This window comes from Podarcis erhardii, assembly GCF_964252035.2.
Source record: "Podarcis erhardii genome assembly, chromosome: 7".
NCBI classification, from domain to species: domain Eukaryota; kingdom Metazoa; phylum Chordata; class Lepidosauria; order Squamata; family Lacertidae; genus Podarcis; species Podarcis erhardii.
The window spans coordinates 65,446,282-65,473,060 of NC_138511.1; the positions used below are offsets into that span (position 1 = coordinate 65,446,282).

The following is a 26,779-nucleotide window of genomic DNA, read 5'->3' on the forward strand; positions in this document are numbered from 1 at the left end:
TGTTAGGAGAGGGGGCAGGGAGGGAGAAAAATTTTCCTTTGGTCATTCTTTCCATGCCGTGCATAATTTTATAAACTTCTATCATATCACCTCTCACTCGCCTATTCTCCAAACTAAAAAATCCCAAGTGCTGTAACCTTTTTTCATAGGGGAGCTGCGTAGGGTTAACCAATGTGGTGGCCTCCAGATGTTGTTGGACTCCAACTCCCTTTAGAACATTGAGAAATCTGAAATACAAATGAAACACAATTCTGTCAGCGTTGAGAGAAATTCTGAAGAACAACCTCCTGACTTTAAGTTTGCTTGCAAACCCCCTCTCATTTATGAAGTCTTTTAACAATCTTGCTGGTTATGATGCTGCTGGGTTAAGAGGTTTTCTAGAAAGATGTGGGGTAACATCTTGAATTTTCTGCACTAACCCATGACAGTATTGCTTTAAACCTGCTAACAACAGATCTGGTCCCGCCAAAGTTAAGCACTTTGCTGCCACATTGTCCTGAGATATTTTGCTGTGTGAGGTTGAGAAGCAAATGAGGCAAGGCAAGGCAAGGCAAGGCAAGGCAAGGCAAGGCAAGGCAAGGCAAGGCAAGGCAAGGCAAGGCAAGGCAAGGCATGGCATGGCGGACAACATCCTTCAAGTGCCTCCCCGCCTCCCATTGACAAACAAAACATAATAATAATAAATGAAATAGCTATCAATTTGCTTACCTTTCGTGACACCCCGAATCAGCTGCCTAATGACTGGCCCAGGTGGTCCAATGAGTAAGATTTGAGCATGTGCTTTTGATGTAGTCTATCAAAACCCATGGAACCTAAAATTGCTAAAATGTGCCTGGATTGTGCCTTTTTAGCATTCTTCTAACGAAGAATGGGACGCGGGTGGTGCTGTGGTTAAAACCTCAGCACCTAGGACTTGCCAATCGCATGGCCGGCGGTTCGAATCCCCGCGGCGGGGTGAGCTCCTGTCGTTCGGTCCCAGCTCCTGCCCACCTAGAAGTTCGAAAGCACAATTAAGTGCAAGTAGATAAATAGGTACCGCTTTATAGCAAGAAGGTAAACGGTGTTTCCATGTGCGGCACTGCTGCAGGCTCGCCAGAGCAGCTTCGTCACGCTGGCCACGTGACCTGGAAGTGTCTCCGGACAGCGCTGGCCCCTGGCCTCTTAAGCGAGATGGGTGCGCAACCCCAGAGTCGGACACGACTGGCCCATATGGGCAGGGGTACCTTTACCTTTACCTAACGAAGGGTAAACTGATGATTACAACTCTGTGCATTTGACATTTTTGATCCAAATGTCCAAGAATTCATAATTCTGAAGTTCAAAACCCCTGAACAGTATGGATGTTCTCTGCATTTTTCAGTTGATGTGTGGACCAGATTTTCCAATAGTTGCTATAAATAGGCACAGCGGATCTAAAATACTTAGGCTCCAAATACCTGAAAGACTGCCTCCCTACAGACCTCCTGCCTCCTTGCAGACCCTCTTGGGTGTTCAGATAAGTAGAGAGGCCCCTCTTTGTAGTTCTGCTGTCCTCAGAAGTTTGGGGGTGGCAGCAGGGGCTTTGGAAAGGGCTTTTTTGTAACAGCCCCAAGTTGTGGAATTCCTTGCCCATGGAGGTACATTTGGCACCTTCATTATGCAGTTTCCATTGTATGTGGAAGACATACCTCTTTACCCTGACTATATCTATTTATCTATAGCTATCTGGTCCATGGGGTCACAAAGAGTCGGACATGACTAAACAACAACAAATCTATAGCTACATCACTGTTACCCTATTCTTGGGAGTGTAATTTATTTTAGACTGTTTTAAATATTGTACCTTAAATTGTTGTAACCCACCCTGGGGCCTTATGGTGAAGGGCTGGTAATAAACTGAAACAATAATTTGAAATCATTGTAATCATAACAACGCAAAACAATCGTAAGAGTACACTGGCTAATAATGCGCTTAGGAGGGGCTGTAGCTCAGTGTCAGAGCATCTCGTTTGCATGCTGAAGTGCATAGGTTCAACCCCCAACCTCTCCAGGCAGGGCTAGAAGAGACTACTGCCTAAATCCTGGAAGAGCTGCTGCCAGTCTGTGTAGACAATACTGAGCTCAACAGATCAATGGTTTGACTCAGTACAAGGCAGCTTTCTATGCTTCATAACACTGAATTGGTGAGCTGGTAAATTTCTCAGGTGGTCGATGCTATGTGGTGGGTAGAAGAGATACTGGGCTGAAGGATGAGGCTGTCTGCACCACACAACTGCCCTGCCCACCTGAGCTAGTCTGATGCTTTCCTATCACCAGTGTTGAGGGTAGACTCAACTGCCAATCTAGTCAGCTTTGCCTCACCAGCAAGATTGCTTGTGCTATCACTGCAGGTTGGCGCTGTCACATATGCTATCCAATAGGCACCCATCACAATCAGTTGTCTCTTGGTTCAAGCTGAACCCCTTTGAAACCTGCTGAACAGTGACCCCTATCACTTCCCAAACTGGGCCAAGGATGAGAAAAAGATGTCTGCACATTTTGAAGGCGGCATGGCACTATCAGGCCGCCTCTATTCCTTTTCTAATGACTTCTCTTCACTAGGAGAGGTGGTGTGATTTACTGTGCCATCGGAAAGGAAACCCAACCGTTTTGATGAAGCGAACATCACACATGCAATGAGAAGGAAGAACATTTCATCCCATGTTCTCCTTTTTATGGGCATAGCATCCAGGCATTGAGTAGTGTGTTAAGAACGTAATGGGAGTTCTGTTGGATGAAGCCAACGGCCCACCTAGTCATTCTCACAGTGACCAACTGGATACCCCAGTGCGAAGCCCCCGAAGTAGGACCTGAGCGGACCAGCCCTCTCCCCGCTTGTGATTCCCAGCCACTGGGAAATCAGAGGCATACACTGTTATATCTGTCAACTGCATCAATATATTAGGATGTGAATGGGCTTATTTTTTAACTGGAAAGCTTGAAATACTGTTGTTTTAATTGTACACTGGCCAATGAAAGTATTAATAGCAGCTTCTTTTGCGGTGAAATGGAGAACTTTGGAAGGGCAGGAGCTGCACTCGTATCCCCCAAGGCAGCATTGGGAGTCTGTAACCTGTCAGTTGCCAAGTATTCTCCCCCCCTCCACCCCCCCACTTCGGCAATGGTTAAGAGTATCATCAAAAGGATTAAGCAACAAAGAAAATAAACAAATGAGGAAAAAAAATATTATTTTGCAACAACATTGCTCATTCATGTATTGCGACTGATTCCTTCCCCCTGCCCCATATGTCTTTTTGTTACACCAAAAGGAGATGCAGACCCCATTGGCTACCATAATTCAGTCCTCTGGTTCTAGTGCAGGAAAGTGCTATCTAGACAGTGCAGACCTTTTGGAAATGAGGAGAAAATGGCAGATTATGGAGGGAGATGGGTGGGCATTAATGCATGTCCTCTTGTGAACAAAAGTGGATTTAGAAGACCACTCTGGTTTTCGTTAGAGGGGTACACATGTTGTCGATTAATATAAAAAAGAATGTGGTGTAGGTGGCAAGGAAGCCTTGAAATCCCACGCTCTCTAGTCCAGCCTTCCCCCAACCTGATGCTGTCTAGAAGTTTTGGACTTCAGCCCATCAACCCCATCCAACTCCCATCAGCCCCAGTCAATGGCCAATGGTGGGGATATACCAGGGATAAGGGATAAGGTGGTCTCTCTTTGGTATGTGCAGAGACACAAGAGGTGGGTGAATCTGATCGCCATACATCTAATCTGGTGCGCCATCACTATTGCCCATGTCCCTGGCACCATTTCATAAAATCATTGTTTTCTTTTTTCCCTTTTTCTTTTCTTGTCTTCATCTTTTCTTTTTTATCTTTATGTATGTATATATATTTGTATTTTAATTCAATAAAGATGAACTTAAAAAAATAATTATTATTATCTTGTGCCATGGCTCCCCGCCTTTGGAATGCACTCCTCAGAGAGGTTTGCCAGGCTCAAAGTTTTAGCATCTCTTCACCTGCTGTCTAAGACTTTTTTAAAAAAATACACTCAAGCATTTGAATATTTCTATTTGTCTCTTGCCTGCTCAAAACAGCTGCCTACTGTTTTTTGTGTGCGATTGCTGCTGATCATTTTATGGCCAGCAGTGTATACTTGGAGGAATATGTCAGTTTTGGCTTCTCTGAGTTTCTTATTTTTCCCATCTTCAGCTTAGTCCTCCACAATTCCATAGCAGTCTGTGAATTTTTAAAAAAGAAGTCCTAATGAAAATTAACCAGCTTTTTAGTACCAATTTCTCTTAATACTGTATACATATTTGTATGCAGTTTTTTTTTGTAAGAGAATGCATTTTGCATGTTGCTACCACTAATATATGTATTTATATGCACACTATACTTTACTGCATGCATTTTGTAAGCATACCTTGGCTAAGGAACTATATTGCAAAATTCAGAGAACTGTGAATTTCAAAGGATGGCTGTGTTTTATTTCATGCATTGTTTCAGAAAGTGAAAATTTGCCTTTAAATAAAATAAAATCCCTAACTTGGAGAGTTGTTTAATGCAACAGTTTTTAGTTATTATTATTGTAATATGCTTTTAAGTTATGTTGAGTGATGGCCAACAACCTGGATTAAAAGATTAAATAAATTCATGGAGAATAAGGCAATCAATGCCTACTAGCCATGATGACTATCACCTGTCTCCGCAGTTGGGGGCACTAGTGCTTCTGAACAGCAGTTGCTGGAAACTGCAGGAGGGAAAAGGGCTCTTGTCCTTGGGTCCTGCTTGTGGGTTTCCCACAGTCATCTGGTTGGCCGCTGTGTGAATAGGATACTGGACTAGATGGGCCACTGGCCTGATCCAGCAGGCTGTAACCAAATCTCTTAGCTTTCAGGATGGCAGCTCCTGGTTTAAGTACTGCTAGGCCCAGGGAGACCTTTAGAGCAGGCTTCCTCAACCTCGGCCCTCCAGATGTTTTGAGACTACAATTCCCATCATCCCTGACCGCTGATCGTGCTAGCGAGGGATGATGGGAGTTGTAGGCCAAAAACATCTGGAGGGCCGAGGTTGAGGAAGCCTGCTTTAGAGGAATCCACGTCATTCCTTTACTGAATGTGTCAGAATGCGTCATCCCAGAAACCACTCTCATTTTCCCCTTTCTGATAAGGATGGGTTGAGTTGTTCTTGCAGCCTGCCAGGTCTTTCCTGCTCCTGCTCCTGCTCCTCCTTACCCTTGTAGGAGTTTGTTTCACCAACCCTTCCCAGAACCTTCCCCGCAAGTGACCAGCGGCTCACGTGCTTGCGTTCAAAACACAAACAAGCTCAGAAGGCCGTATAACAGGCTGCACTTGATGACACCCGCTTTATACCCATTGTTAACACACAGCCTCCCACGGCTGAAGCCAGTCTTAATTAATTTAATGTCAGCCAGGAAAATACTTTGAAATCCTCATATGAAAAGTGCTACAGAAAAATAATACTGAATATGAGCTTCAGCTGGGAACAACTGTGCTTTGAAAAATCATTAACGTGCCCTTTTATTGCTCTTGGTGCTGCTGTTGCTTCCTTGGGCATTCAGCTGGGGCTGTTCTCTGTGAAGGAAAAGGCGTTTGCCTTCTTATTTTTAAAAAACTAATCTGCTTTAATGAATGCAACATTAGCACAATTTTTCTTAATTTCTTGATGTAGAGTTAGGCTAAGGGCAATGTTGGGTGGCAAGCTCAGTGGGCATTGAACTTCCTGGCAAGGAACTCGTCTTGGAAAGTGATGAAACAGTTTTTTTCTTTTTTTAAAAAAGAAATCATTCAGAAGTCAAAATAAACTGCACCACTGCTCTGCGCGAAGAGCAGATCATGTGGTAACATGTGTTCCAGGACTGCACCACTTCAGACTCTGGGGTTGGGGGAGGATGTACGGCATTTCTTAATTCTTTGTATGAACAACAACAAAAAGTAAAAAATAAATAAATCTCTACAAGGATTTTAAAAACAGCTTCATACCAAATATTCTCAAGTTTTTATTTCTAGGTCATAAATAGTGCTTTTTATGCAATAGAAATGCTAGACTGCTCACATTCATCTGCTTTTTAAAATCCAATTGGGTATCATGTCCCCCATAGTGAATCTCCTTTCTGAATTAGCCATATAGTTAATCCTAACCAACCAGGGATCCTGCAGCGAATCTGATGACATCACAGTATTACATAGCCAATCATATTTGACTATGGGGGGGGGGCAAATGAAGCCAATGCTTACTGAATTGGATGCCAAGGTGACCCTATCCAGTCAGAGATTACATAGTGAATGTTATATCACCGTGAAGCTGTCCAGCCAATCATATCTGGCTATGTGATGATGTCGCTGAGGGCTAGTGAAGTCAATTGAAAGTGAGTGCAAGCGAAGCCATTGTAACTGAACAGGCGAACGGTTTTGCAAGGTGCACTGCTAAAAAGGTGCACAAAAAAGGGTGAGCAGGTTTGTCTCGGCCTCAACAGTGTTTGGGAGTAGGGAGCTGCTCTTCTTTTCTGTGTGCACTGAGATGAGCCCCAGTGGGCCAAGGCCCAGCACCTGCTTTTGGGAAGCCAGTATGGTGTTTTTCAGGTTGAATGATCCAGACACCCGTTGTCTCGATCTTCTCAATTCATGGTTTGTCTGACTTGCTTAGTGTGGCATTCTTCAGGCTCCAGAGCTTCATAGAGTCTGCTCTTGGGACAGCTGTAGTGGCCACTTGGCTGGAGCCAAGCATTTCCTGCCTCTTGCAGATTGGCTGTGTTGTCAGTGGATACCCCGCTTCCTTGCCATCTTTAGCACTAGCTTTGTGCATCTGACAAACAAGGATTTCAAGCTGGGATTCTTTCAAGGTCCCAGGATACACTGATGCAGCAGCAGTTAGATGTTGGGAAGAGTGGAAGGATGTTCTTGTGTTTATGGGTGAGTAATTCGGTGGATTTGTACATGCACATTTGTGCATGCATGTTGCGTGTATGCATACATTGCTATTTTGTGTGTGAGAATCCATCCGTGCGTATCTGTGACACAGAGAGGAGGCAGTTGTGGGGTTACATATATGCACACACAAGAGATTTCAAATTTACTTACATTTCTCTGCCGTTGTCAGAAAGGAAAGTACGGAACAGTCTTTCTTTTTTTAAAAAAAGGTTCTGAAAACATTCCATCTGTAGGAATCAAAGGCCCATTGAAAACGACAAAAACCCTTACATTCAAGTTTTTAATGAAAACCAAACTTCTCATTCACCATGTTTTTCTTTGTGAGGATTTCCAAGGGAATACAACTGAACTGTGGGGCTGATTTAAGGAACTTGGTTAAAAATGTGTCGTCCTCACCCAATTGGGCTTTCAGTACATTTGTGTAACCCCCGCTCCTGTTTTCATGATCTTATGATCCTTGTATTTTTATATTCCTCCCCCCAACACAAAGCATTTGCACTGAGTACGGTTGGGAGTTTAGTTGAAAATTAAGTTCAGCCCATGACTTGGTTGGGAAAAACAAAATGGGTGTCTTAGATCAGCAGTGGGGAACCTGTCTCTTCAGTTGCTGTTGGACTCCAACTCTCATCAACCCCAGCCAATGGACAGGGATGATGGGAATTGTAGGCCGACAACATCTGGAGGGCTACATGACCCCTGTGCCTGATCTCTCTCCTTACAATCAGCATGAAGCACAAAATCCAAATGATGTCTTCCACCACAACCCCACCCAACAACTACAAAATAATGTTAAACAACTGATCATTTCTACTAATCTTTCTGCAACCTAGATTAAGGATTGTTCCTAAATTTCACAGTTCTGTGTGGGTTATAAGTTCCTTTTAGTCAACAGAGGTGGGCAGGAGCTGGGACCGTAGACGGGAGCTCACCCCGCCGCGGGGATTCGAACTGCCGACCGTGCGACTGGCAAGTCCTAGGCGCTGAGGTTTAACCCATAGCGCCACCCGCGTCCCCCAAATCTGTTTAGATCTGTTATACTGCTATTCTCTGCTACTGACTTTGTTCTATTCCTGGCTTTATTCTGGGTTTAGATTTTATTTCTGTTTTGTATTTTAGTATTTTTTGGTTGTTATTTTATTTGTAAATGCTCCAGAGAGCATTTGCTATTGGATGCTATTGGATGACATAGAAGCATTGTAAATAAAAAAATGTTGCATCCAACTAAGACTCCATCTGCATTATATAATTAAAACACTTTTGATACCATGATTGTGGCTCCTCAAAGGAATCTTAGGAATTGTAGTTTGTTAAGGGTACTGTTTGGAGAATGACCGCTCCCCGCTTAAAACGGGGGGCGCCCTTTGCGTGGACGCGTGCAGCCCCTAGATCTGGAGCGGCTCCAACAGCATAGGCTTGGCTTTGCCTTCCCTCAGGTGGGATACCTGAAGGTCTCCGCCTACCTCAGTCAGTTGTCCAATCCCACCTGGGGGAAGCGTTGCCAAGGAGACCAGGCCAGGTAGGGGAGGGATTACCTGCCCACACAATAGAGGGAGGATCTTACCTGGGAATCCTCACTTGGCTCCAGAGCTTCTCCCACCCTACCCACCCTCAGTTAATGTCTTATTTTGCAGGTTAACTTTTCTTCACAGGTATACGGGCGCTGCTACGTTAAGGTCACTGTTAAAGGGCCGGAAAGGAATTTCCCTGCATTGGCAGGTTTCGCCTTTCCCGTAGCAAAACGTCACAACTTTGGCGGTATCAGGCCTTGGGCAGAATCCTTTAGTCCATCTTCCTCTTTGCGGCGGCGATACCAGGGTTCCCCGTTAAAGGGGTTTTCTGAAGGGAGGCTTTGACTGTACGCCGAAAGGTCATCATTGCTCTCCCCTGCGGTGGCGGCGTAACGGGGGCGGCTATCTCTGCTTGAACATATGTTCTCCAGAGCCGGCTCATCCCCCCCCCACACACACACTGGATAACCCTGATGCTCCCTAGGTCCCCGGCTAGGGACTGGGGAGGGAGAACGCCCAATGCCTGAGCCAAGGTCTACCCACATTTGAAATTTAATAAAGTTGTGGCCAATTTAATCCCATAGCACGTTGTCTTGAGTCGTTATTCCACATGACAGGGGGACCGCGCGGGATCTGGGGACTCTGCCTGTCCATGCAACCTTTTCCCCCTCTGAGACATTTCCCAGAGTGGTTTAACAATCAATCTCTCTTCCCATGGAACTCTGGGAATTGTAGTTCTGTGTGATGCATAGGGGCTCCTAACAATTCTCAGCACCCTTAACGAACAACCGTTCTCATGATTCTTTGGGCGAAGCCATGATTTTTTTAAAGTGGTATTTGACACAGCAGACAATGAACCAAATGACATAGTTTTTGTCAGAATAGAAACAACTCTGCACATGCTCTTGCTCTCTAATCCTGCTTGCTGGTATCCCATGGGCAACTGGTTGGCCACTGTGAGAACAGGATGCTAGACTAGATTGCTCATTGGCCTGATCCAACAGGCTCTTCTTACATTCTTAAAGCAGCACCACAACACTTTAAAGAGTCATGAGTTTCCCCAAAGAAAACGAAGTGTAATTTGTTAAGGATACGGAAAGTTTATACACTTTTATATGTGTAGTGCAGATAGGACTTGTCTGGTAGCATAGTGATGCCTTTTCTTGTGTTTCTTTAGCCAAACAAGAAGCATTTCTTTGCTTTCTAGACTTAGACTTTTTGTGTGGGGTGTTGTTGTTGTTGTTTCTGTGTAGGAACAAGGAGGCAGGGAATATCGCACATCTTTGGTGGTGTGAAGAGTCTGCCTCACCTTATTTAAATCAAGTATCAAATCACCCTTCCATGTATGTTTGGCAGCTGCCGGCAGGAAACAAGACAGGACTGGGAAGTCCTAGTACACCTTGAACCAGAGCTGTAGCTAGGTGATCTTGTGCCCCTGGCTGAACCGTCCAGATTGTGCCCCCTAGCCACGGACAAGTTAGTTCTTCTTTTCACCTCTCCTCCACCCTCCCGCCACCCATTCAATTCACCCTCTATTGAAAACCATTTCTTATGAGGCAATAATCAATATTTATATTTATGGACATATTTTAAGCTGATTTTGTGCCCCCCATCTCCTGCACCCCTGGCAGGGGCCCACCTCACCACCCTAGCTACGGTCCTGCCTTGCACATGCTCTGATTGTCCACCCAAAAAGTTTTAAAGTAGTGGGGGGCATCCTCACCACCTAATCTGAGCAATGTAAGTCAGCTCCGCTCTTGAAAACTTTGCAGTCTTTCTCCTGCTCTCATAAAATGGCCATAGTTTCCCTTCCTGCTTTCATGGGAGCTGAATGGCCCCTTGAAAATGGGAACTGGGGAAGGAAATTTGGCTTGCTGTTATTTCCAGGCGTATCAGGACAGCCAGGACAGCAAGGATTTACAGCAGGGGGGTGGTGTGCTGTTGTCCCACAGTCCAGAACTGACCCGCCAAACATTTCTGTGTTTCCCACCAGACCTATGTCTGGCTTACTTAGATGCAGCCACATGCATGGTGGCACCAGTGGCCAAACACACTGCAAGCAGAGTAGCAGCAGGAGCCATTCATCACCATCACGGGGCTGGACTGGATGAAGAGGCGTATCAAGGACAAGACACCCAGAACCACCACTGATATCAGTGTGGAGTTGCTGCTCTTAACTGAGTCATAAGAACTGTCACTTTAAGAACTTGTGCTTGAGCTTGCTTTTCCCTCTTCCCTCCCATTCCTTTCTCCTTGAGTGTCATGCCTTTTTAGAAGACAAGCCCGAGGGCAGAGACCACCCTAATACCTTTTTACATTTTTTAAAGCACAATTTTATAGGGTGGGGTATAAATGCCACACATAACTAAATGTTATTTTTATGCATTCCACTGGATTTCTATACGGTTACATCATCAAAACCTCATAAGTGATTTACAAATCTCTTCACCCAGCCCAGTGTCATGTTGGGGATGAAAACTGCCCCTCCCCCCTCTTTATATGATCCCCCGCAAACATTTCTCAAATGACCCTGACCTAGCACATATGCACATATGTACCACAGAACTGCCTTAGGCAGGGAGAGTATTAGGCTGGATGGGGAGCTAGTAAACTATCTGTCTTGTGCCCCATATTGTCAAGAGTTGGTGCCAGTCCTGTGACCTGAATCGGCATTAATTAAGCTCTATGACAGTACCTTGGTACCTTGGCTCAGACCCAGTCAGTATCTGGCCTCCACTGTTACCACTTTATACTCTGTATTTGTTGTTGTCATATGATCATGGAGGAGCTGAAGGATGTTTGAAAATTTATCTGGGCAGCCAATTTTCAAAAGGACAGTCCACAGGGCATTACGATTTACAGTGTTGAAGGCCTTAGTCAGGTCAATAAACACCATATACAGGGGTTGGTTTTGCTCTCTGCATTTTTCTTGAAGCTGTTGAGCTGGAGAAAATCATATCCACTGTCCCCCTAGAAGGTCGAAAACCATTTTGGGATTCAGGAAGAGTAGCCTCGGATATTGTTAGGAGATGGTTTGCTAAGATCCTTGCAAGAATTTTGCCAGCCACAGCTAGTAAAGAAATGCCTTGATAGTTTCTGCAATCCGTTCTATCACTTTTTTTAAAAAAAGAGATTGATAATTTTGGCATCTCTAAAGTCTGTTGTGATCTCCTCTCTCCCAGATCTTTTCGATGAGTTTGTGAAATTGTTGTGTAAGTTCAATTCAGCCCACTTTGGACAGTTTGGAGCATTATCTTAAAGTACCTCTTTGAAACAATGAGATAAGGCCAGCCCCATTACACGGCATCACAGGCCCAGATTCTGTAACCAGTTTTGGTCTCCTCTAAATCATTAGCTACGGCCTTTCTCTACAGAGCATATGATCCAGAATCAAAGACTGCTGATATCCTAGATAAAAATCACTGAATGAAAATGTGCCCAGAGCTTGCCGCACCCTTTTCCACCTCTTGGCATGGACAGTGTTGCCTTTTCACTCTGACAGTTTAGCTGAAAAAAAATTGATTTTGCATAAACATTGCTCCATTTGTCATAGGAAGTCCCCCTGTAATGTTTCGTAAATGTAAGACTAAACTGGTCATGATCCATGCCTGAGCTTATTCCAGAACCTGTTTTTGGTGCCACAGAATTTCTTCTTTTTCTTCTTTTGGTATTTATCAGAGCCAAAGTATTAAATATACAAGACTCCTGACGGCTTCGCTCACAAGGGTCATAGGAACGTGCAAGCCCACTTACCACCCAGTGAGAGGCTGTGCCTCTCAGTGCAAAATGGGACAGTAGGAAGATTCCTGAGTGTGCATGCCATAGAAAGATTTGCTTCACTCCTTCCCTTTTCGCTGAATACTTTCTTGTACAGGTTGGAGACAGCATTTCTTGCTGCGGGGATAGCATAGTCAGGGTACTTGGTTGTCAGGGTTGCTGCTGTTTCAGCAGCCAAGAGTATCCAGTTCTACAGTAGTAACCCCACTCTACAGGCCCTGGATCACTTTCATGGTGATCGCAGCAGGGCTGACGAAGTCCAAATTGAGACTGTAACATAGTTTCTGGATTTGGGACGTGATCTTGTTAAACATGACGTGTTCATGGCGCCCATCTCTTTTGACTATGTGCATGGCTGCGGCGTTCTCCTCCTTCTCCTCTCATCCATTTCTTCTCTGTGTAAGTACATGGGGAGGGGTTCTTAATTGATCCCCTCTTCTGGGAATGCTTAAGGATTGCTACCCGTTTTTGTTCCAAAATAAGGGAAATGAGGGCTAGAGCTGGGAAATGCCTCTCACAAAGGCCACACAAGTTGTTAACCAGAAATGAATTCAGGGCTCGCGACTCCTGCTGCTCGAAGGCTGTGTGTTTTGAGGAGGCCGAGAGGGAGGGAGAGAGGAATATATATTATTTTGGCTTTTTTTTAGAGAGAGGGAGCACAGATCTTTTAGGAAGGAAAAGCGACCAAGAGCTGGTCTCTCTTCGACATGAACCTCATATACGTTTCACTGTCTCATTAACCAGACCCTTTGGAACAATTCGTTCTTTGAGGCTGGTTTCAAAAAAACACCCAACTTTACTTTACAGCCCATTCCATTTATGACCCAGGAATAAAATTACTGTATCAGTTTCATTACATACATTAAAGCCTGGGTGTTCCATGATCTTTCCCCCCTTTTCTTTTTCTTTTTTTAGCAGAGAAAAAGAGCCCCTGAAAGGTAAACAATAATCATTGCCAAGCTGGAGAGAGAAGGGAGCAAGTAGGCCCCAGCCTCTTGAGGTAGGCGTTTAAATGCGCGTCACAAGTAGCAGCAGTCTAAAATGTTCCAGTTACAGATAGGTAGCCGTGTTGGTCTGCCATGGTCAAAACAAAATAAAAAAATTCCTTCCAGTAGCACCTTAAAGACCAACTGAGTTAGTTCTAGGTATGAGCTTTCGTGTGCATGCACACTTCTTCAGATACACAGAATCTGTGTATCTGAAGAAGTGTGCATGCACACGAAAGCTCATACCTAGAACTAACTCAGTTGGTCTTTAAGGTGCTACTGGAAGGAATTTTTTTATTTAGTCTAAAATGTGTGAATGATGTGGAGAAAGTACTAGCTTTGGACTCTGGATTTCCAGAAGACAGGGATGAGTGAATTTATCCATTTGGGTTTCTTGGGCCTTCTCATTTTCCCAGTCTTCAATTATTCACATTTTTACGCCAGTTTGTGATTTTTTTCTACTCATGAAAATTCATCAGCATTTCACAGTGAATTTCTCCTAAGGAACACATTTTCTTTCAGAGCAATTTCCCTTATACATATATTTGTGTAAGTTATTTTCACTAATATATGCAGAGTTTAAAGGTAAAGGTACCCCTGCCCGTACGGGCCAGTCTTGACCGACTCTGGGGTTGTGCGCCCATCTCGCTTAAGAGGCCAGGGGCCAGCGCTGTCCGCAGACACTTCCGGGTCACGTGGCCAGCGTGACGAAGCTGCTCTGGCGAGCCAGCACCAGCGCAGCACACGGAAACGCCATTTACCTTCCCGCTAGAAAGCGGTACCTATTTATCTACTTGCACTTAGGGGTGCTTTCGAACTGCTAGGTGGGCAGGAGCTGGGACCGAACGACGGGAGCTCACCCCGCCGTGGGGTTTTGAACCGCCAACCTTACGATCAGCAAGTCCTAGGCACTGAGGTTTTACCCACAGCGCCACCCGTGTCCATGCAGAGTTTACCTTACCCTAAAATGGTACACATTATTCGACTTGCAAATGGCACTGCAAAATTTGGAGAAATGCAAATTCTGAAGGAGGGCTGTGTATTATTTTGGAAAGTACAAATTAAGTAGGTTCTCCTTCAAATGCAAACTGAATCAGTTTTCCCTTCCATTCCTTGCTGCTAACTTCTGGTTTCAAAACCACTGATGGAGCCAGGATATGGGGCCAAGATGGAATCTGGCCAATGTTGGGGAGCACCAGGACAGAATCTAGATTTTACAGCTTACATGATGGGACACATACTGGTTACCTGTGACAGATCATAGTTTTATTGATGAAACCAGAAAAAATACGCGTTGGCTAGCAACTTTACTCAGGAATGAAGCTTATATTTTTACTTACTTAAAATAAATAATAGTAGTTGAAGAATTACCAGAATATGGCTGAAGATATGCATTTTTGTTGTAAAAAGCGAGATTATGTAGTTATGAGCATAGCTGTCTATTTTTCAGCTTTGTATCAGCTAGGGAGAAATACTAGGATGCAGTGTGCATAAACAATGCATTTATTGGTGAGAATAGCATAAAAAATGCATTATATTATTGAAAATGGCTTTGGAAAATGATTTTGCGTAGATTTTTAAATTGTATATATCAGGATAAGATTGCACTAAATGCTCATGAAATTTCATGAGTAATTTTTGTTTGTTTATTAATAACTTCAGATTGGAAAAATATTGGAAAATACATAAGGACCTTCATGTATCTTGGGAGCACCAGCATTTGGAAACATTTCTGGCTAATTTTTTGAGAAATAAAGCAAGCAAGCAAGCAGAGACTTAGGTCTAATTGCATGCATTGCTTCCTAAAACTGGGAACTTGTAAATATAAAATAAAGTCGACTAGAGCTCAGGGATTACTGGGTTTCGAGCTGTGCAGTGCAGACACAATGTGAGACACAACCAAGAGTACCTCCTCGAGTTTGCTGTCATTTGAGTGTAGCACTGAAACTACAAAGCTATGCAGAGACTTTTTGGTGGCTGTTCTGCCATTTTGGATTTTTCTTTTCTCTGGTGTTGCATTTGAAACAGAGCACCTTCCAAAAAGCAACACATGATCTTTTCTAAATGTCTATCAAGGCTAATAAAGGATTCCTTTTAATTGTGTATTTTAATTTAGACATCTAGTTAATCTTTTAAATCTTCTTTTATAGCTTCTGCTTTACCACGCTCGTTTATCTGCTAATAACCCTTAGGGTCAGGCAGATTATGCATCTAAATAAACAAACAAATTAAAATGCTGCTGCTGCTTCTTTTCTCTCTCTCTCTCTTTGTAGTGCAGTTAGGGGCCACAGGGCTTTGTAACTGGTCTGAATGTTTTGTGTGAGCTTCTTTGCACCGTTGCCCCAGAGTGGTAAAGTCTTTTAAGGTAGCGTGCTTCAGATTTTTAATATGAGCAAAGCCCATATCCAAGGAATGAACCAAGTGAAAGAGGACAAACTACATCTCTCTGTTAATTAAGAACGAAATACAGTCATACCTCGGGTTACAGATGCTTCGGTTTGTGCAATTTCGGGTTGCACGCTGCGCCGAACCCAGAAGTTCTAGAACGGGTTACTTCTGGGTTTTGGCACTTGCGCATGTGCAGAAGGGCTAAATCGTGCTTTGCACATGTGCAGAAGCACTGAATCGCAACCTGCGCATGCGCAGATTCGCCGCTGTGTGTTACGAACATGCTTTCCGCACGGATCATGTTCACAACCCGAGCATCCACTGTATACTCGGAGTCCTGTAGTGATTTCATGCTCTTTATTGCAGCTTGTAAAACAGTGATTGAATTACCCCCCAAACCTCAAGCTTTTATATACATATTTACACAATGAGTCCCGTCTGATTGGCTGGTTCTGCTTCCCTCCTGGAGCCTGACGGGTCTTTTCCTGCAAGCCAATCAGTTGTTGCATTCTAGGATCCTACTTGCCTATTGTTCTAAGATCCAAGCTTAGTGCATAACAAAGAACATAAGAAAAGCTTTGTTGAAAGTCTGTTTAGTCAACCTTTCCCACAGTAGTCAGTCACATGCCACCAGGAAGCCCTCAAGCAGTACAAGAAAATAGCCCTCTTCTTAATAGTATCTCATGGATGGGCTTGCAGATTACTGAGAGGGTGTTGGTGGCAGATAAAAGTTTTTGCATGTTAAGTAAGTTGGAATGTGTGTCATGCATTATTAACAAGGAATTGGAGGAAATACATGCATCTGTACTTCAAAAGCACAGGCTTTCTACCATCTGATACTCAGAAGCTATACTGCCTCTAAACATGGGGTTTCCATCATAGTTCATAGTCGTTGGCAGACTTCTCATCCAGTAAGTGGTGTAATGCTCTCTATCAAAACATCTTTAAAAGGGCTGGCCAGTGTAGTGCCCTTCAGATTTTGGAGTACTACAGCTTCCATAATCCCTGACCCTTGGCCACGCTGGCTGGGGCTGATGGGAGTTGGAGTCCTACAACTTCTGGATGGCACCATATTGACTACATCTGATCCCTAAGAACATAAGAGGAACCCTGCCAGAGCCGTCCAACAAAACATCAACATACAAGTTGTACAGTGGGGTGATAGTATTTTTCTTCGTAAATACAAGGCATATATTATTTATATACATTTTTAACAAATGCTGTTAACAGTTAGCAAGGAAGACAAGTGTCATACAATAAGGTATAAAGCCAAAGGAGGGGAGATAAACTAATATGGTTGATACAGAGAAATGGAGCAAAGGTGTGCTTCCTGGTGTGGGCCTTATACTGCAAATGGGTCATTCAGATCTGATTCCCCCCCCACCGTGTGTGCATTTGGGCTTCCACATACAGTGGTGCCCCGCAAGACGAATGCCTCGCAAGACGAAAAACTCGCTAGACGAAAGGGTTTTCCGTTTTTCGAGGCGCTTCACAAGACGAATTTCCCTATGGGCTTGCTTCGCAAGACGAAACGTCTTGCGAGTTCTTGCGAGTTTTTTTCCTTTTTAAAAAAGCTGCTAAGCCGCTAATAGCCGCTAAGCCGCTAATAGGGGTGCTTCGCAAGAGGAAAAAACCGCTAGACAAAGAGACTCGCGGAACGAATTAATTTCGTCTTGCGAGGCACCACTGTATACCTGTTTCCCCCCAGTTATGAATATTCATTGCTATTCTGCCTTATGTCAACTGAGCCAGTGGGTGGAGCTTGATGGAATGTATCCAGTATCTTTTGCTCCATCGCTTCTGTCTCTCCTTCAAAACAAAAACAAAAACAGAAAGTGTGCAAATGGAGGCTTCTGCTTTTGGATGGATGCCTTTGGGAGGGGGCCTGCATTTCCATATGGTTTTTAATTATTATTATAATACTGAGGTCTTGCTCAAGAATGATATTTACCACCTGACTAAGGCTTGCAAAGGAGTGATAAAGAGGTGTTGTGCAAGACCTTGGTGTTATTATTTTTCAAAGCCCGATGCGTGTACTTTGATTACAGTCTCCAAAGTAATCTCCCAGATTTACTGGGTAGAGATCTTGAGAAAGCAACTCCTTGATCCAATTGTTGAAATATGAATGGGCCTTCAGCAAGCAGCAGTTGGTGAAAGTAGGCACGCTTGAATCATCTGGGCTGCGGGAAACCAAATGGGCAGGTTGTGCTCAGGTGAGCAAATGGAAGCAGGGAAGTCGTACTAGGGGCCACCCACTGAAATGTTGGCGCATGTGACAAACTATTCCAAACATCCCAAAGCAGTGGAGGCTGGTCCTTTAGGATGAGTGGGACACTGCACCACCCACCATGGCGATCCGCGGGATTTTTTTTCTGGTGAAGTAAAACACTGAAAGTGGGGAACAGCCTAGCTTTTCACAAAAATGAGAAGAAGAATAGTGTCAGTACATTTGCCTCGTATCTCAGGTTCTACAAATGCTAAAGCAAGTTGTTGTTTTTTAAGAAAAGCTGGGTTGCCAACCAACCTCATTTTGCCTGCAGCCAGTCTCCACCTGCCTGTCTTCTTATTAACATCCAACCCAATGGCTGGTGCAGCTTCTCAGCGTCCTCCTCCTTAGTCTCAGTGTTGCTGCCCTTGTAGAATTGAACAAAAACAGTGTATAAGTTGAGGAGAAAGGAACAGAGATGTTTTTGTCTTTGTTCAGGCATTGTAGGCTGGATGTGTACAACCAAACAGATGAGAAACTTCCTCAGAAGGACACAACTAATCAGAGACCTTGGCATCTCAGCAATAGTCATGCTGGTGCTGCCTGGTTGCTAAGCAACATCCCCTTCCCTCTTAGCTGACTTACTGATAACAGAATTAACCCTTAAATCACAAACTGGGTGATCCCTGGACTGCACTTCTAACAGTTGTTGTTGTTGTTGTTGTTGTTTGCTACACTTCTATCATCACCTCAAAGAATCAGAGCTTGCTCTTGTGTGGCTTTCTATGCATTTTTACATTTTCAGGCCAACCTTCCTCTGACGAGCTCATAGTTAACTCTGTGAAACAGAAGGCAGCTCTTGAGTTGACTTTATGTCAGGTTTGGCACTTCTGTGTGGTCATGTATTCCTTGCTGTACCTGTAAATCAGGCAACCACAGGGGGTGTATGATGTGGTTGTTTTCCAGGCCACTGTTTTTGGCTCCTAGCGACTGGCTGTGCTGCCATAGGAAGCAACCACGACATTTCAAGTATTGCCAGAGTGTCGTGTTGTGACACTCAAGCAATGCAAGAACTAGTCCTGATTAAGGACGACTGAATCTATCAATTTTGGCTTCCCTCATTTTCCCCATCTTAAGTCCAGTTCATCTCATTTCAGTTTGCATTAAACAAATTGCATGAAATCTCAGTGCATTTTCATGCATATTTCTCTTAATATATGCATTTTCTACACAATTTTGCCTAATGTATTATTGCAAGCATTTTCCCCTAATTTAATGCATTTTTGTATATTATTTTCACTTTAACATGCATTTCCGTGCACACTTTCCCCACATTTTTTTTGTATGCATGTTCTGTTTGGCGAACTGCATCCCACTAAGATGAATTCAACAGAGTAAATAATTTTTGATGGAAGTAAAAGTGGAAAAAGTGGAAAACTGATTTGGATTGTTATAGTAAAATATGCAGGAATTTATGATCTGTAAAATGAACCCTGGAAGGAGAAAAAGGGAAGTCATCGAATATTTCAAAGTTTGCAAAATGTTTATTTTGAAGTGTAAAATTGAAAACTTAATACAAATTGTTATATATAAAAAAAATGCAGACCAAATAAAACCCTCAAGCATCCTTAATTTGAACCCATGTAAGGAGGATTGTCTTGGTTCGCCAGGATTGTTCTGGTTCACCAGAAGCGGCTTAGTCATGCTGGCCACGCGACTGGACCTAATGGTCAGGGGTCCCTTTACCCTTTACCTTAAGGAAGAGGTGGGTTGATACTTAACTGCAGTCATGTTTGTCTGCTCCATCAACACAATCCTGGTCACCATCACACACATAAAATGGCTCAATGTTCCTGTGATCAGGACCAGGCTTACGTGTCTTTGTGAAATATTAAAAGTACAGGGGTACCTTGGGTTACAGACGCTTCAGGTTACATACGCTTCAGGCTACAGACTCCGCTAACCCAGAAATAGTACCTCGGGTTAAGAACTTTGCTTCAGGATGAGAACAGAAATCGTGCTCCGGCGGTGCGGCAGCAGCAGTAGGCCCCATTAGCTAAAGTGGTGCTTCAGGTTAAGAACAGTTTCAGGTTAAGAACGGACCTCCGGAACGAATTAAGTACTTAACCCGAGGTACCACTGTACGTTTTATTTTGTATGCTGCCTTGGGAATGTTGCTTAAATATTTCCAAGCAAGAAAATAAATAAATAAATAAATGCAAGACCAGCTGCTGCTTCTGTTAGCCTCAGTGAAAGTTTTTGCCATTGCCTATGGAATTGGGAATTGCACTACAGCTGACTAATCCCTCTCTCTTTTTGCTTCCTTTTCCAGACCAGGTTCTGGCTCCTGTGTAAGGCTCAGGCAACACAGCTGAGCTCCACTGTATGATTAATCCTTGTATTTAATACAGCAGCAATCAACCTTGTTTGCACTGTTGGTAAGTAAAGCCGCAAGGCTTGTAATTAAAATGCATTTAATTACTTGTATGGTTACTGAGGTGAAGTCTCTCTGGATTTTTACACCGTTGAGATCAGAATCTGCCCCCTTTTTCTCACCACTTTTTTGTGTGGATAAAGTATAATGAGCAGGTAGCATCTTTCAGGTGGAGATTTCAAAGTAATTCACAAACCAGTCTTAAGGCGGATGCTTTGGTGTGGGAATATCATTTTAGTTCCATTTCACAGATGACAAAATATCACTGAGGATATACTTGTAATTACTAGAGATGCATGGAGCCCTCGTGAGAATTTCCCCTAGTTTTATAGATACACTTCTTGCTTTCCCCCAGATGTTTCACCTGAGCCAGAAAATGTCTTGAAGCTTTATGTTAGGCAAAGTTTGGTAGAAAGTTATATTTGGGCATAGCCCTCTCCCCCAAATCATTAGCATTCTTGAAATTATTTGGATATTTCTTCTGAACAAAATAGTCCAGATTAATCTCAGGTTTTTTCTGCCGCAATATTTGTTAGCAGCTCCAACACATGCCTTTTTTCTCCCCCTCAGATAATCTGATTTCATTCAATATATGCCAAGTCATTTATTTCCGTGTCTTCTTTGCTTCTTCTCACTGAGGGAAAAAATTAGGCCCCATCTGCACTATACATTTAAAGCAGCATCATTTCACTTTAAACAGCTACCCCCAAAGAATCCTGAGAGTTGTTAGGCAAGCCCTATTCCCCTCACAGAACTACAATTCCCAGAGTACCCCGGGAAGAGGGATTGACTGTTAAACCACTCCAGGAACTATAGCTCTGTGAAGGGACTGACAGTGCTCAGCACCCCTAACAAACTACACTTCCCAGGATTCTTTGGGGGAAATCATGACTCTTTAAAGTGGTATGATGCTACTTTAAATGTATAGTACAGATGGGGTCTCAAGAGTGTGAAAGAGTAAGAGGCACCTGCTTTCAGCGTGGCTTCACCCCAAAATTTCTGAATAGGTTTCTGTTTTGTGCATTTAAAAATGGTGGTAGCTGTGTTGGCCCATTTGAATCCCCCCCAAAAAGTTGTAATGCGCTTATTGGAACCAATCAAAATGTCATAAACTTGTGAGCAAGTTTTTGAGATCTCCAGACCTCTGGTCTGATAAAGAAATCTGGAGAACATGAAAACTCAGCCACAGATTTGTAGCAAAGCCCGTAATCTGCATGGAAAAGGTTCACAGCTCAGTCCTTCTTTGCTTCTTCTCACTGAGGGAAAAAATTAGGCCCCATCTGCACTATACAGCGTCTCCAGTTAAAAGGGTCAGTCCTGAGGCGATGTGAGACCCTTTTTCTGAGAGAGAACCTGGAGAGCAGCTGCTGGCCAGAGAAGGCAAGATCTGGACGCAGTGTCCCATCATCCTTGTTCAGCCCCCACCTGCCCACTTTCTTACTTATATCCAGTCCTTGACTATCAGCTTGTTTTCCTTGTAGAACTCAGCAGGGGTGGGTGAAGCTGGAATTTGTTTGCTCTGCCTGCCATTGGCCTCTAACTGTTGGGTCTTCTGGCTACTGCCCTACCAGTCCAACAGGTACCAGCCATCAATGGATAGATAGGTGGACAATCAATCTGACCCAGTATGTCTCCATGATGAGGAAGAACAGCTAGAGGCACTGAAATATACTCGGAGTCGAGAGTGGAGTTCATGCTCTTTATTCAGCTTATAGTGGTGAGGAGGAAATGGAAGTTCCCCCAGAATGTCTGCTTCATATACATTATTTACACAATGGGCCCCATGTGATTCTGGGATTCTCCTGTAGGCCAATTAGGTTGTGGATTCACTTTCACCTGGAGCTGGAATGGGTGGCTCCTGTGGACCAATCAGACTGCTACATTCTGGATCCTATTGTTCTAGGACCAATCAGACTGCTGCATTTTGTATCCTATTCAACTCAGTACATAACAGGCACAGTGTCGCTTGAAGGGGGGGGGTGTCTCTGTCAACAGAAGGAATTGCAGGAGGGGGTGGGGGGGGAGAGATAGAAGGAGGACATGGGCCACGAGAGGAGCTAAGCTGGCTGGTTTGGCTGCTTCTCCTTCCTGTTACACCTGATTCGACATACTCCTATCCCATTGCCCATCTTGTGATTTTTGGGCTTGCTCTGAGCATAATTCCAGATTGGAAGGAGGCAAAGTCAGAGCAGTGACTCATTGAGAGAGGCAGTGGACAGACTCCTAATGGCTGTGGGTGGCTGGTCATTCTTACTCTTTCAAACATCAGGAGTGACTGATCAGTCCAGCTGCACCTGTGACAGAGGCATGGCAAAATTACAGCACGCCCCCCAACCCCAACCCCCAAGGATGATTCAGAGGTAGCAAGGTCAGAACTATGACTCATGGAGGGATGTGGCAGGCAGCCTCTTCTGTGGATAGGTTGTATAGGTTCACAGCTGTTACTACTGCTTTACTTAATGCATTTCTGAACGCAAACTTGCAGTTCTAACATAACAAACTGCAAAATACTGTTTCTATTTGGTGTTGGGTTGGGGCAGAGGCCCAAACCCTACTCAGCAGAATGAGCAGGAAGATTAACAAATGCAGGAGTGGTGGCTTCTTTAAATAAATAAATAAATAAATAAATAAATAAATAAATAAATAAATAATACCACCTCACCCATCTGGCTGGGTTTCCCCAGCCACTCTGGGCAGCTCCCAGCAGAATAGTAAAAAAATGTAAGTAACTACAATAATATACATTACCATCTTTTAAAACCTAAAGTCCATAATCTAAAATTGCTCAGTTGCACTACTGGTCACCCACAGAACAGCAGCGGTCACCCCATAGCCCTCCCCATCTTGTGTTGCAGCTGGGCCAGCTTGACTTGGGCTGGTCAGGGTGTGTGGCAATGCTGCGGCTTCCATTATCATCAGGGCAATAATGAAAATTAATATGCCGAAAGCTCTATGGTAAAAACAATTGCAGGTGTTGGCACTTTTAGGTACATCTGACTCAGCCCAACACATCTTCAGTCACCTAAACCATACGTGTCCTCATCCACACCTCCATTGCAATCCCTTTAATAAGGAGGGCACCACTGAGATCTTTTGTGGGTTCTGGTGAGTGAGTGATCTTAGGGAGGAGGGGTGAGATTTGAACCACCTGTCCAATCACTGAGATTACCCAGAGAAGCGCTGTTACCTGTCCCCCAGGTTACAGAGGCCTGACTGGCATCAACTATAAATCAGGCATTTAGTGTTATCAGTCCCCTGCTGTGGAACACTCTTCCAGCAGTGATTCGGCAGGCATCTTTGTTTTGACTTTCAGGCATCTCTTGAAAACAACCTATGCAGTTGTTTAATTTTTTATTGAATAGCCAGTCATTTTATTGATTGCTTTGTATAGCTTTTAAATGTTTCTGCCTTGCTGTGCACCACCCTGATGTTATGCGAGAAGGTAGTATAGAAATACTTCTATAAATTAATTAATTAAATACAGTCTTGTAAATAGGACTGCACAAGTTACTAGACCCTAAGCAATTCTTCCCCACTTTGCCCACTAACTCACAACTGTGGCCCATTTATGGACAAATATCTTGCCATGCTTCTCTGACTTGGAGGTGATTCATATTTGCCAAAGGTGAATATACGAGTTGCTGTTTTTAAGCCTAGATTATTATCGCTGCAACTACCAGCTCATGCCACGTATCTGATTGGACAACCTCCATTCTGATTTTAATTACCCCCTTTTTCCTTGCAACCCTTCCCCAGCATAACAAGTTTTTGTGTGATCAGATATCACACTGGGAGTCAACAGTTTTTCAAAGGGAGTGCTGTTTGGACTGGTTGCATAAAAGGCAGGGACAGAGTTAAGGTTATAGGGTATAATTTCTGGGTTTTCCTAGGAAGTGTCTATGCGTAAGACACAAGTGCCCACTGAAAGGAGGGTGGAAATGGTAAAATAAGCCTCCATTATACTCCTCAGTATGATAAGAACACATACCAAATGTATGGGCTACTGTTCAGTCCCATAGGGCTCTCAAAGTGCTTTTCAAAACAAACAAGCAGCAGTGTTGGAACACAGGAATCTGCCTTATTCTAAATCAGACCTACTAGTCTATCCTGCTCAGCAGGCAGTACCTCTCCAGGGTTTCAGGCCCTACCTGGAGGTGGTGGGGACTGAACTTGGGACCTTCCGCATGCAAGGCAGATGCCCTCCCAGTGAGCTATGGCCCTTCCCTCATGGAAGACTCTGCCCCAAAATCAGTATCTCACCACCTCATTGAAAGTGGCAGCACTGGAAAGCCTACAGGGGTGGTGGTGCCATTGAGGCAGAGGTCCAGGGTCCCACTCAGCCCCCCAAATGCAGGAGTACACACAAGACCATAAATTATGAGTCTAAAATTACCTACCTGCGCCACTTTGCAGGGGAAGGGTCTTCCCTTGGCCAGCTCACGTTTCAGACCATGTGTAAGCATTGAATAACACAGACATGGCTAGTTATCCATCACTGTATTTATCTTGCTCAGGCTGAGTTTAACCAAGGAACAGAACTTTTGGAACTAGTTGGGTTTTTTTGGGGGGGGGGGGAGGATTCCCTATTTCCCACCTCCATTCCCCAAAGGGAGCTGGTAACTTTATTTACTTAGATTGTGTGAGCACTCTGTGGGCAATTCCTGTGGGGTTAGCAGTATAAGCAGAAGACCTAGTAGGTGATGCTGTGCAGGGATCTCAGAGTTTGCAAGCAGGGAAATAAAAGTGGCTAATGTTTTACCTCTCCCCACGTGGCATCTTGGCTCTGTGTTAATCCCACACGGTCTCAGAGTGCCTCCCTTTTCCCCCATCGCAGCTCAGGCTTGCAGTTTGGGTGTGCTTTTGGACCCTGCAAGCCACGAGTGCTGTAGCTCACTTTAGGCTGGTGAAGTCACACATGCTTTATGACAAGGCTTGATTACTGTAATGTGTGGAGCTGTCTTTCAAAGGGGTTTGGAAACCTCACAGGAATTTCGGAAAATGTCTTATACTGAATCAGACCATTGGTCCATCTGGTTCAGTATTGCCTACACTGAACTGGCAGCAGTTCCCTAGGGTCTCAGGCAGGAGACACTCCCATCCCCACCTGGAAATGTCAAGGATTGAACCAGGGACTTTCTGAGCTATGGCAGAAGCTAGAGTACTGCCTGTTTGTTGTTTTAATTGCACCAGCTTCATTGGCTTCTGTCCTTCTTAGACAAGTTCAAGGTGCTGGTTATAACCTTTAAATGCCCAAATGACTTGGGGCCTGCGTTCTTTAAGGACCATCTTCAAATAAGTTAAGGACTCTTCCTTCTGCATGATCCTGTGTTCACCTACTTTGGTTGCCAGGAGTGGTCTGGCTCCATGTCTCACTACCAGCAGAAATGCAGTTGTACAACATCAGGGATCATTAAGGTTTAGTGTGATTATTGGTCTGGCTAACACCAGACTTTGCTTAGCTAGATGTTATAGTCATTTGGGAGTAAACTGTCCATATTATAGAAAGACTGTTGAGATTTGACAGTTGGAGGAGTTGGAGGGATAAATACTTCTGAAGGAGGCTTATCTCAGTATGTGTGGTTGAATATTATGTCTCATTGCTCTCAAGTAGACCTGTAAATGATATTCTCCTCAATTTATATACTGTTTTTGTTCAGTTTACCCCAGTAAAGTATATCAGTTTATTTTCTTTCTGGATTTGTTTCATTCAAGTCACTCTGTTTACTGAGGATAGGTAAAAGAGGGCTTTCTCTGTTTTGGTACTCAGGCTATGAAATTCTGTGCCCTATCCCCCTAGCACACTCGTTGATAGCATTTATGCTCAGTGAAGACTGCCTAACTTCAGCAGTCCTTTGGTATAATTAGTTAATCTGTTATTTATCTCCTGACTTCTAAAAAGTGTGTCATCTGCTGTTTTATTTGTTTATTTGGTTTTTCAAAATGCATTAACCAGTGTTGTTTGGACATTCCAGTGATGAAGCAGAAAGATGGGATATAAACAGTTTGAATAAATAGATAAGTCTGCTTACCTTCAATGGTCTGGCAGTGTTGTGGCCATACAATGTCTTTCTGTCACACTCTGGCAATTGGACGATGCACTGGGGCACCTGGTCAGCGCGAGAGGCCTATGGACTTTGTTTGTGGGCCAGGGCTGCAAATTGTAGTAGCTTGCCTGCTAATTGACCAATCACAGGCAAGCTTAGTGGCAAGCCTTTCCCAGAGGGCGGAGCCAGCTCCTCCACCCAGTTCATCACAGGATCTCCCACCTATTCTCCCTTGTATATTAGACTTCTTGTTTGTGCTTGAGTTTGCCATGGACTTTATGGGCTGGGCAGGAATTTCCCACCAGACAAATTGCTTCTGGTCTGGTGGTCTGGTGGTCTGGTGTCACAACGTTTGGCAGTTAGGCATTGGGTAATCCATAGTCTTGGTTGGAGGGGAGGTTGTAGCCTCCGCCTGCTCCTCCAAGGGACAAGGCCTCTCTTCAAAAGCATCCGGGAGGAGTTCTGTCCAGTTGCCCAGGCGAGGGCTAAGGATATACCACTCCTCAG

General features: G+C 44.0%; 2 long non-coding RNA genes across 2 annotated transcripts; one reads left to right on the forward strand and one right to left on the reverse strand.

The window, feature by feature from the left end:
• The first annotated feature begins 12,348 nt into the window (after positions 1-12,348).
• On the forward strand, positions 12,349-20,227 carry LOC309346295. The gene is made up of 3 exons (XR_014158576.1): positions 12,349-12,613; positions 13,130-13,214; positions 20,127-20,227. It is a non-coding gene; the product is annotated as an uncharacterized lncRNA (long non-coding RNA).
• LOC309346196 lies at positions 17,278-26,412 on the reverse strand. The gene is made up of 3 exons (XR_014158451.1): positions 26,258-26,412; positions 18,113-18,221; positions 17,278-17,397 (listed from the first exon to the last, which is right to left on the reverse strand). It is a non-coding gene; the product is annotated as an uncharacterized lncRNA (long non-coding RNA).
• Positions 26,413-26,779: the final 367 nt, after the last annotated feature.